This window comes from Sander lucioperca, chromosome 22, assembly GCF_008315115.2.
Source record: "Sander lucioperca isolate FBNREF2018 chromosome 22, SLUC_FBN_1.2, whole genome shotgun sequence".
Classification (NCBI taxonomy): domain Eukaryota; kingdom Metazoa; phylum Chordata; class Actinopteri; order Perciformes; family Percidae; genus Sander; species Sander lucioperca.
The window spans coordinates 19,464,662-19,476,885 of NC_050194.1; positions in this window are offsets into that span (position 1 = coordinate 19,464,662).

Below are 12,224 nucleotides of genomic sequence, written 5' to 3' on the forward strand. Positions count from 1 at the left end.
CCGGCGCAGTGATTCGAGGAAAAGTTAAGCTGGACTCTATGGAGGCGCTGGCATATGAAGAACTTTCTGTCCAAGTTGGTTATTATCCTGAACAACCAACACCTCCATGACATGCTGGTTGAGAAGAGGAGAGTCTTGAGCCGAAGACTTAAAGCCCCGAGATGTTCCACAGAACGGCCCAGGAGATCCACCATCAAACTTTTCAATTGTGTCGCCACTCTGTATACTCAGTACACTCAGTATGGATCACAATTACCTTTACTGTAACTCTGGCAAACTGCAATTAATTTCTGAACTCATAATTACATACATTTCCCACACCACACAGGAATTTGCACATTATATGAATGGACATTTAAAGGGCATACGTTTTTACTTTTAACTCTTAGTGTTTGTGTTTTTGATATTTGTTGTGTTGCCGTGACACGTGAATCCACCCCACCTGTCTATCTAATGACAACTTTTATGACATTTTTATAGTATTTAGTACAGTATGTAGTAGAGCGGATAATACCTTATGGTATGCACTGGTAATGTGGTAATGTGGTCATTTTGAAATGTGAGATCAAAATAAAAACTCAACTCCCAATCTTCCACATCTGCAAATAAATTCTTGACACAGTTGCTTGATTTCAACAAAACCTTTTTCATTTCACTGGTCTTCTTCTTCTTCTTCACTGGTACTGTTTATAAAATCAGCGAGTCTGATGATAAGTCATAGTATAACATGTCGATAAAAGTTGAAAGTAAGTCATCGTAAAGTATGTCGAAAAAAGTCGAAAATAAGTCATATAGTATCTCAAAAAAAGTCGAAAAAAAATCATAGTATAGTATGCCAAAAAAGTCATAGTATAGTATGCCAAAAAAAGTCGAAAAGTCAGAGTATAGTATGTCGAAAAAAGTCGAAAGAAAGTCATAGTGTAGCATGTTGAAAAAAAGTCATAGTATAATAGGTTGAAAAAAGTTTTAAAAAGTCATAGTATAGTATGTGGAAAAAAGTTGAAAAAAGTCATAGTATGGTATGTCGAAAAAGTCTGAAAAAAGTCATAGTATGGTATGTCGAAAAAGTCTGAAAAAAGTCATAGTATGGTATGTCGAAAAAGTCTGAAAAAAGTCATAGTATAATAGGCCGAAAAAAGTCATAGTATAGCATGTCGAAAAAAGTCATAAAAAAGTTATGGAATAGTATGTCGAAAAAAGAAAGTCATAGTATAGTACCGGTATGTCCAAAAAAGTCATAGTATATTATGTCAAAAAAAGGTCATAGTATAGTATGTCGAAAAAACGTCATGGTATAGTATGTCGGAAAATGTCAAAAAAAGTCGAGAAAAAGTCACAGTATGGTATGTCGAAAAAAAGTCATAGTACAGCAAGATGAAAAAAGTCATAAAAAAGTCATAGTATAATAGGTCGAAAAAAGTTTAAAAACGTCATAGTATAGCATGTCAAAAAATGTTGAAAAAACGTCACAGTATGGTATGTCGAAAAAATCATAGTATAGCAAGTCGAAAAAAGTCAGTATAATAGGTCGAAAAAAGTTTAAAAACGTCATAGTATAGCATGTCAAAAAATGTTGAAAAAAGTCGAGAAAAAGTCACAGTATGGTATGTCGAAAAAATCATAGTATAGCAAGTCGAAAAAAGTCAAAAAAAGTCATACTATAATATATATAAAAAAAGTTATAGAATAGTATGTCGAAAAATGTTGAAAAAACGTCATAGTATAGTATGTCGAAAAAAGAAGACAAAAAGTCATAGTATAGTATGTCGAAAAAAGTAGAGAAAACGTCATAGTTTAGTATGTCGAAAAAAAGTCATAGTAGAATAGGTCGAAAAAAGTTTAAAAAAGTCATAGTATATTATGTCGAAAAAAGTCGAAAAAAAGTCATAGTGTATTATGTCGAAAAAAAGTCATAGTAGAATAGGTCGAAAAAAGTTTAAAAAAGTCATAGTATAGTATGTGGAAAAAAGTTGAAAAAAAGTCATAGTATAATAGGCCGAAAAAAGTCATAGTATAGTTTGTCAAAAAAAGGCGAATAAAAGTCATAGAGTATGTTGAAAAAGTCGGAAAAAGTCATAGTATAGTATGTGGAAAAAAGTTGAAAAAAGTCACAGTATGGTATGTCGAAAAAAGTCATAAAAAAGTCATAGTATAGTATGTCGAAAAAACGTCTTAGTATAGTATTTCGAAAAATGTCAAAAAAACGTCATAGTATAGTATGTCGAAAAAAGAAGACAAAAAGTCATAGTATAGTATGTCGAAAAAAGTAGAGAAAACGTCATAGTGTAATATGTCGAAAAAAGTAAAAAAAAAAGGTCATAGTATAGCAAGTAGAAAAAAGTCATAAAAAAGTCATAGTATAGTATGTCGAAAAAAGAAGACAAAAAGTCATAGTATAGTATGTTGAAAAAAGAAGAGAAAACGTCATAGTGTAGTATGTCGAAAAAAGTAAAAAAAAAAGGTCATAGTATAGTATGTCGAAAAATGTCGATAAAAGTCGAGAAAAAGTCACTGTATGGTATGTCGAAAAAATCATAGTATAGCAAGTCGAAAAAAGTCAAAAAAAGTCATACTATAATATATATATATAAAAAAAGTTATAGAATAGTATGTTGAAAAATGTCAAAAAAACGTCATAGTATAGTATGTCGAAAAAAGAAGACAAAAAGTCATAGTATAGTATGTCGAAAAAAGTAGAGAAAACGTCATAGTGTAGTATGTCCAAAAAAGTCGAAAAAGTCATAGTATAGTATGTCAAAAAAAGTCATAGTATAGTATGTTGAAAAATGTCGAAAAAAGTCATAGTGTAGCATGATGAAAAAAGGTCATAGTTTAGTATGTCAAAAAATGTCGAAAAAAGTCGAGAAAAAGTCACAGTATGGTATGTCGAAAAAAGTCATAGTACAGCAAGATGAAAAAAGTCATAAAAAAGTCATAGTATAATAGGTCGAAAAAAGTTTAAAAACGTCATAGTGTAGTATGTCGGAAAAAAGTCAGTATAATAGGTCGAAAAAAGTTTAAAAACGTCATAGTATAGCATGTCAAAAAATTTTGAAAAAAGTCGAGAAAACGTCACAGTATGGTATGTCGAAAAAATCATAGTATAGCAAGTCGAAAAAAGTCAAAAAAAGTCATACTATAATATATATATAAAAAAGGTTATAGAATAGTATGTAGAAAAAATGTCAAAAAAACGTCATAGTATAGTATGTCGAAAAAAGAAGACAAAAAGTCATAGTATAGTATGTCGGAAAAATGTTGAAAAAAGTCGAGAAAAAGTCACAGTATGGTATGTCGAAAAAAATCATAGTATAGCAAGTCGAAAAAAGTCAAAAAAAGTCATACTATAATATATATATAAAAAAAGTTATAGAATAGTATGTCGAAAAATGTCGAAAAAACGTCATAGTATAGTATGTCGAAAAAAGAAGACAAAAAGTCATAGTATAGTATGTCGAAAAAAGTAGAGAAAACGTCATAGTGTAGTATGTCGAAAAAAAGTCATAGTAGAATAGGTCGAAAAAAGTTTAAAAAAGTCATAGTATAGTATGTCGAAAAAAGTCGAAAAAAAGTCATAGTGTAGTATGTCGAAAAAAAGTCAGAGTAGAATAGGTCGAAAAAAGTTTAAAAAAGTCATAGTATAGTATGTGGAAAAAAGTTGAAAAAAAGTCATAGTATAATAGGCCGAAAAAAGTCATAGTATAGCATGTCAAAAAAAGGCGAATAAAAGTCATAGAGTATGTTGAAAAAGTCGGAAAAAGTCATAGTATAGTACGTTGAAAAAAGTAGAAAAAAGTCATAGTATAGTATGTCGAAAAAAGGCGAATAAAAGTCATAGAGTATGTTGAAAAAGTCGGAAAAAGTCATAGTATAGTATGTGGAAAAAAGAAGACAAAAAGTCATAGTATAGTATGTCGAAAAAAGTAGAGAAAACGTCATAGTGTAGTATGTCGAAAAAAGTAAAAAAAAAGGTCATAGTATAGTATGTCGAAAAATGTCGAAAAAAGTTGAAAAAAGTCACAGTATGGTATGTCGAAAAAAGTCGAAAAAAAGTCATAGTGTAGTATGTCGAAAAAAGAAGACAAAAAGTCATAGTATAGTATTGTCGAAAAAAGTAGAGAAAACGTCATAGTTTAGTATGTCGAAAAAAATTCATAGTAGAATAGGTCGAAAAATGTTTAAAAAAGTCATAGTATAGTATGTCGAAAAAAGTCGAAAATACTACACTATGTAGTATGTCGAAAAAAAGTCATAGTAGAATAGGTCGAAAAAAGTTTAAAAAAGTCATAGTATAGTATGTGGAAAAAAGTTGAAAAAAAGTCATAGTATAATAGGCCGAAAAAAGTCATAGTATAGCATGTCAAAAAAAGGCGAATAAAAGTCATAGAGTATGTTGAAAAAGTCGGAAAAAGTCATAGTATAGTACGTTGAAAAAAGTAGAAAAAAGTCATAGTATAGTATGTCGAAAAAAGGCGAATAAAAGTCATAGAGTATGTTGAAAAAGTCGGAAAAAGTCATAGTATAGTATGTGGAAAAAAGAAGACAAAAAGTCATAGTATAGTATGTGGAAAAAAGTAGAGAAAACGTCATAGTGTAGTATGTCGAAAAAAGTAAAAAAAAAGGTCATAGTATAGTATGTCGAAAAAAGTTGAAAAAAGTCACAGTATGGTATGTCGAAAAAAGTCGAAAAAAAGTCATAGTGTAGTATGTCGAAAAAAGAAGACAAAAAGTCATAGTATAGTATTGTCGAAAAAAGTAGAGAAAACGTCATAGTGTAGTATGTCGAAAAAAATTCATAGTAGAATAGGTCGAAAAATGTTTAAAAAAGTCATAGTATAGTATGTCGAAAAAAGTCGAAAATACTACACTATGTAGTATGTCGAAAAAAAGTCATAGTAGAATAGGTCGAAAAAAGTTTAAAAAAGTCATAGTATAGTATGTGGAAAAAAGTTGAAAAAAAGTCATAGTATAATAGGCCGAGGAAAAAAGTAGAAAAAAGTCATAGTATAGTATGTCGAAAAAAGGCGAATAAAAGTCATAGTATAGTATGTCGAAAAAAGTCATAGTATAATAGGCCGAGGAAAAAAGTTGAAAAAAGTCACAGTATGGTATGTCGAAAAAAGTCATAAAAAAGTCATAGTATAGTATGTCGAAAAAACGTCTTAGTATAGTATGTCGAAAAAAGAAGACAAAAAGTCATAGTATAGTATGTCGAAAAAAGTAGAGAAAACGTCATAGTGTAGTATGTCGAAAAAAGTAAAAAAAAAGGTCATAGTATAGTATGTCGAAAAAAGTAGAGAAAACGTCATAGTGTAGTATGTCGAAAAAAGTAAAAAAAAAGGTCATAGTATAGTATGTCGAAAAATGTCGAAAAAAGTTGAAAAAAGTCACAGTATGGTATGTCGAAAAAATCATAGTATAGCAAGTCGAAAAAAGTCAAAAAAAGTCATACTATAATATATATATATAAAAAAAGTTATAGAATAGTATGTCGAAAAATGTCAAAAAAACGTCATAGTATAGTATGTCGAAAAAAGAAGACAAAAAGTCATAGTATAGTATGTCGAAAAAAGTAGAGAAAACGTCATAGTGTAGTATGTCCAAAAAAGTCGAAAAAGTCATAGTATAGTATGTCAAAAAAAAGTCATAGTATAGTATGTTGAAAAATGTCGAAAAAAGTCATAGTGTAGCATGATGAAAAAAAGGTCATAGTATAGTATGTCAAAAAATGTCGAAAAAAGTCGAGAAAAAGTCACAGTATGGTATGTCGAAAAAAGTTATAGTACAGCAAGATGAAAAAAGTCATAAAAAAGTCATAGTATAATAGGTCGAAAAAAGTTTAAAAACGTCATAGTGTAGTATGTCGGAAAAAAGTCAGTATAATAGGTCGAAAAAAGTTTAAAAAAGTCACAGTATGGTATGTCGAAAAAATCATAGTATAGCAAGTCGAAAAAAGTCAAAAAAAGTCATACTATAATATATATAAAAAAAGTCGGAAAAAGTCATAGTATAGTATGTGGAAAAAAGTTGAAAAAAGTCACAGTATGGTATGTTGAAAAAAGTCATAAAAAAGTCATAGTATAGTATGTCGAAAAAACGTCTTAGTATAGTATGTCGAAAAACGTCAAAAAAACGTCATAGTATAGTATGTCGAAAAAAGAAGACAAAAAGTCATAGTATAGTATGTCGAAAAAAGTAGAGAAAACGTCATAGTGTAGTATGTCCAAAAAAGTCGAAAAAGTCATAGTATAGTATGTCAAAAAAAAGTCATAGTATAGTATGTTGAAAAATGTCGAAAAAAGTCATAGTGTAGCATGATGAAAAAAAGGTCATAGTATAGTATGTCAAAAAATGTCGAAAAAAGTCGAGAAAAAGTCACAGTATGGTATGTCGAAAAAAGTCATAGTACAGCAAGATGAAAAAAGTCATAAAAAAGTCATAGTATAATAGGTCGAAAAAAGTTTAAAAAAGTCACAGTATGGTATGTCGACAAAATCATAGTATAGCAAGTCGAAAAAAGTCAAAAAAAGTCATACTATAATATATATATAAAAAAAGTTATAGAATAGTATGTCGAAAAATGTCAAAAAAACGTCATAGTATAGTATGTCGAAAAAAGAAGACAAAAAGTCATAGTATAGTATGTCGAAAAAAGTAGAGAAAACGTCATAGTGTAGTATGTCGAAAAAAAGTCATATTATAATAGGTCGAAAAAAGTTTAAAAAAGTCATAGTATAGTATGTCGAAAAAAGTCGAAAAAAAGTCATAGTATAATAGGCTGAAAAAAGTCATAGTATAGCATGTCAAAAAAAGTAAAAAAAAAAGTCATAGTATAGTATGTTGAAAAAAGTAACAAAAAAGTCATAGTATAGTACCGGTATGTCCAAAAAAGTCGAAAAAGTCATAGTATAGTATGTCAAAAAAAGTCATAGTACAGCAAGATGAAAAAAGTCATAAAAAAGTTATAGTATAATAGGTCGAAAAAAGTTTAAAAACATCATAGTGTAGTATGTCGGAAAAAAGTCAGTATAATAGGTCGAAAAAAGTTTAAAAAAGTCACAGTATGGTATGTCGAAAAAATCATAGTATAGCAAGTCGAAAAAAGTCAAAAAAAGTCATACTATAATATATATAAAAAAAAGTTATAGAATAGTATGTCGAAAAATGTCAAAAAAACGTCATAGTATAGTATGTCGAAAAAAGAAGACAAAAAGTCATAGTATAGTATGTCGAAAAAAGTAGAGAAAACGTCATAGTGTAGTATGTCCAAAAAAGTCGTGTAGCATGATGAAAAAAAGGTCATAGTATAGTATGTCGAAAAATGTCGAAAAAAGTCGAGAAAAAGTCACAGTATGGTATGTCGAAAAAGTCATAGTACAGCAAGATGAAAAAAGTCATAAAAAAGTCATAGTATAATAGGTCGTAAAAAGTTTTAAAACGTCATAGTGTAGTATGTCGGAAAAAAGTCAGTATAATAGGTCGAAAAAAGTTTAAATATGTCATAGTATAGTATGTCAAAAAATGTTGAAAAAAGTTGAGAAATAGTCACAGTATGGTATGTCGAAAAAATCATAGTATAGGAAGTCGAAAAAAGTCAAAAAAAGTCATACTATAATATATATATAAAAAAAGTTATAGAATAGTATGTCGAAAAATGTCAAAAAAACGTCATAGTATAGTATGTCGAAAAAAGTCGAAAAAAAGTCATAGTGTAGTATGTCGAAAAAAAGTCATAGTATAATAGGTCGAAAAAAGTTTTAAAAAGTCATAGTATAGTATGTGGAAAAAAGTTGAAAAAAAGTCATAGTATGGTATGTCGAAAAAGTCTGAAAAAAGTCATAGTATAATAGGCCGAAAAAAGTCATAGTATAGTATGTCGAAAAAAGTAACAAAAAAGTCATAGTATAGTACCTGTATGTCCAAAAAAGTCGAAAAAGTCATAGTATAGTATGTCAAAAAAAAGTCATAGTATAGTATGTCAAAAAAACGTCATAGTATAGTATGTCGAAAAATGTCGAAAAAAGTCGAGAAAAAAGTCATAGTATAGTATGTCGAAAAAAGTTGAAAAAAAGTCATGGTATAGTAGGCAAAAAAAAGTCCTAGTATAGTATGCTAAAAAAAGTCGAAGAAAAGGCATAGTATAATAGGCCGAAAAAGGTAATAGTATATTATGTTGAAAAAAAGTCATAAAAAAGTCATAGAATAGTATGTTGAAAAAAGTAGAAAAAAGTCATAGTATAGTACGTTGAAAAAAGTAGAAAAAAGTCATAGTATAGTATGTCGAAAAAAGGCGAATAAAAGTCATAGAGTATGTCGAAAAAGTCGGAAAAAGACATAGTATAGTATGTGGCAAAAGTTTTAAAAAGTCACAGTATGGTATGTCGAAAAAGTCATAGTATAGCATGTCGAAAAAAGTCATAAAAAAGTCATAGTATAGTATGTCGAAAAAAGTTAAAAAAAAAAAGGTCATAGTATAGTATGTCGAAAAAACGTCTTAGTATAATATTGTTATGGCTGCCGGCAACACCCTCATGTGTGTGGTATAATGGAGAATGATATGAGATGCAAAGCAGGCTGTGCCATCCCGTGCTGCTGATTGGATGGACCAGGAAAGCCCCGCCCAGTGCCTGGAGAAGGGAGCTGCTGATTGGTGCGGCAGGCCACCACCTGACTGGCCAATTGAGAGGAGTCAATCAACTCTGCCTCCAGCTTAAAGAGCCTAATTGTTTGCAGCTGAGGGCAGCTGCCAGACCAGACTTTGTAGAGAAACTGTTTGAGAGTGTGAGGACGTGGGCCTAGGAGTAAGATCTAAAAACTGATATCCTTCCTGCATTTAGTCAATTTGTGTTGTTTTAGTCACACTAGGATCAGGGGTGCTGTGAGTACTGTTTTGTGTTTAACCAAGTATTTAAGTTAGAGAGGTGTTTTGTTTAATCTTTTGTTTCCATTTAGATTTAGAAATAGTCTTCCTTTTGAAGATCTCCTTTTGTTATATTCTGTTTTTGTTTTCCGCAGCACCCATCGGCCCACTTGTCCTTTTGTTTGAGCACTGTTTGTTGTCATTTGCCTGATTCTGGAATAAATTTCCTTTCTAATACCAATTCCATCTGGTTTTATGTTATGTCCTGATACCCCTAGCTACGGGGCGTAACAGTATAGTATGTCGACAAAGGTCATGGTATATAGTATGCCAAAAAAAGTCTGAAAAAAGTCATGGCATAGTATGCAACAAAAAGTCATAGTATAGTATGCTAAAAAAAGTCGAAGAAAAGTCATAGTATAGTATGTCAAAAAATGTCAGTGTAGTATGTCGAAAAAAAGTCATAGTATAGTATGTGGAAGTTTAAAAAAGACATAGTATAGTATGTCGAAAAAAGTCAAAGTCACAGTATAGTATGTCGAAAAACGTCGTGGTATAGAATGTTGAAAAAAATCTAAAAAAGACATTGTATGTCGAAAAAAAAGTCATAGTGTAGTTTGTCGAAAAAAAGTCATAGTATAATAGGTCGAAGAAAGTTTGAAAAAAGTCATAGTATAGTATGTCGAAAAAAAGTAACAAAAAAGTCATAGTATAGTACCGGTATGTCCAAAAAAGTCATAGTACAGTATGTCAAAAAAAAGTCATAGTATAGTATGTCGAAAAAACGTCGTAGTATAGTATGTCGAAAAAAGTCATAGTATAATATATATATAAAAAAAGTTATAGAATAGTATGTCGAAAAAAGTAGAGAAAAAAGTCATAGTATAGTATGTCGAAAAAGGTCATAGTATAGTATGCCAAAAAAAGTCATGGCATAGTATGCTAAAAAAAAGTCGAAGAAAAGTCATAGTATAGTATGTGGAAAAAAAAGTTTAAAAAAGACATAGTATAGAATGTCGAAAAAAGTCATGGTATAGAATGTCGAAAAAAATCTAAAAAAGACATTGTATAGTATACCTTATGGTATGCAACTATTAGAAATGTTATGCTTTTCTCATAAAATGTACAATTGTTATGCTTATCCATACCAATGCCATTAAAGCCATAACAAAGTAAAAAGTTATACAAAGTCATAGACTACTATGTCATAAAAATTTCAATAAAAACTCATATGCAGTATGTCATCAAAATGTCATCAGTTAACCAGCTCCCAGCTCTACTTTACGAACAGACATGAAAGTGCTATCGATTTTCTATTTGTAACTCTCGGTAAGAAAGCAAACAAACAAGCAAATTTAACTGGAGTCCACAGCTCATTTATTCCCTGTGGTCCCTTACTGTGATAATCTAGCCCCAAATGTGAAATCAAAATAAAAACTCAACTCCCGATCTTCCACATCTTCAAAGAAACTCTTGACACAGTTGCTTGATTTCAACCAAAACCTTTTTAATTTCACTCGTACTGTTTATAAAATCAGCGAGTTTGCTTTGATGCCAACTTAAACATGGTGTGTGATTTTGTGTTTGTTTATTTAAGGTGGGAATTGTGATTGTGTGTTGTTTAGAGAGTGCTGCGTGTGTTGGTACAAGTGTAGTGTTGAGTGTAATCTATATGCATGTGAATGTCAGAGAATGCTTATAAGGCAACATGCAGTCATCAGTTTCCATTGACCTCAAAGTAAAAACACACAAACCTGCTCCAGACACAAACACACACACACACACACACACACACACACACACACACACACACACACACACTTTGCTGGCTGGACCGGTTCTATGTTAACACACACACACACACACACACACACACACACACACACACACACACACACACACACACACACACACACACACACACACACATACATACATACAGTGCATACAGACACACACGGATGCCGGGCAGACAAGCTGTGAAAGGTGGCATCACACTGACTGAGAGGAGAAGGGAATTCTCTGATTGGCTGAGACAGTTGATGGGTGGGAGCTTCAGAACAACCAAGGTTCAGACTCGTGAAATACAAAACTACCTTAAAAACAACTATGCATCCCATAATTCAAGCTGTACACAGAACTACACATAAAGCTGATCCATGATAAAACCCAAACCACGCTGTTCTCCTAGCTGACCGATTCTCTCACTGAATCAATGTTTTCATCACAGAAATCAGAATAACTGACTAATGTCCACACTGTATGTTTCTCCTGATAGCATGCAAACCAGTTTCACAAAGACTAAAAAGCAACTACGGTACACAATAACAACATGTGATCAGTATCAGCTGCTCATATTTCCTCTTCAGTAGATTTAAATTGGAAAAGATTGTCTGACATATATTCTGTATCAGCTTAACTCTTCATCAAAGCTATTTGATTGAGAGAAATGGTTCAAACCTAACATGTTTTTTTGGAATTATTCAATTATCCAGCAATTCAACCAGTTTGTAATGACAGACCCACCTGTGGGGTTGAAGACGTTAATCAGCATTTTAAATACTATAAATGAAGGGGTCCTGCATACATGAATAAATTATTTTCTGCCAAAGTTAGAGCAACACTGGTGGAGAAGGAGTTGTCAGGGATTTCCATGAACCAATCAAGAATCTAAGAATCAAAATCTTAAGTAACAAGTAACAACTTGTGGAACAACTGCTCTTGTTTTCTCATGCATCGCATGAACACAATTCAAGGTTTCACTCTTAACTGCTGAGAAAAATGAGCATTTGTTTATTGCTTACTGGTAAATAACCCTGTTTCTAAATGTCGAAGCCAAACACACACTAAGCCATACAAAGCTACACAGAACAGCTGTTACTCTATAGTTACAACACGACACAAGTCATTCTACACATCTGTTCATGCAGTCTACTGCAGCTAACTAACTACTGCACACAAAACAGAATGATATCTGTCATCAATGCACGATTCTCTGCACAAGCCTCTGGTTGATTTATTTTATACACCAGCAGCTACACATGCGCACACACACACACACACACACACACACACACACACACACACACACACACACACAAACTGCAGATCACACACCCTTTCATACCCTGCCTCAGTCACTCAGTGAGCTATTGTTGTGGACTGCAGAGGTATAGCTTACACACCCAAAAATGTCCTCTAGTTAACATGTTTGCCCAGTGTGTGTGTGTGTGTGTGTGTGTGTGTGTGTGTCTGTGTGTGTCTGTGCTGGCATTTGTGGTATGTACTGTATGTGTGTGTTTCATGCATGTGTGGAATAAAGGTGTCTTTTTGTGTGTGTTTTTTTCGTTTGTGTGTACATGTG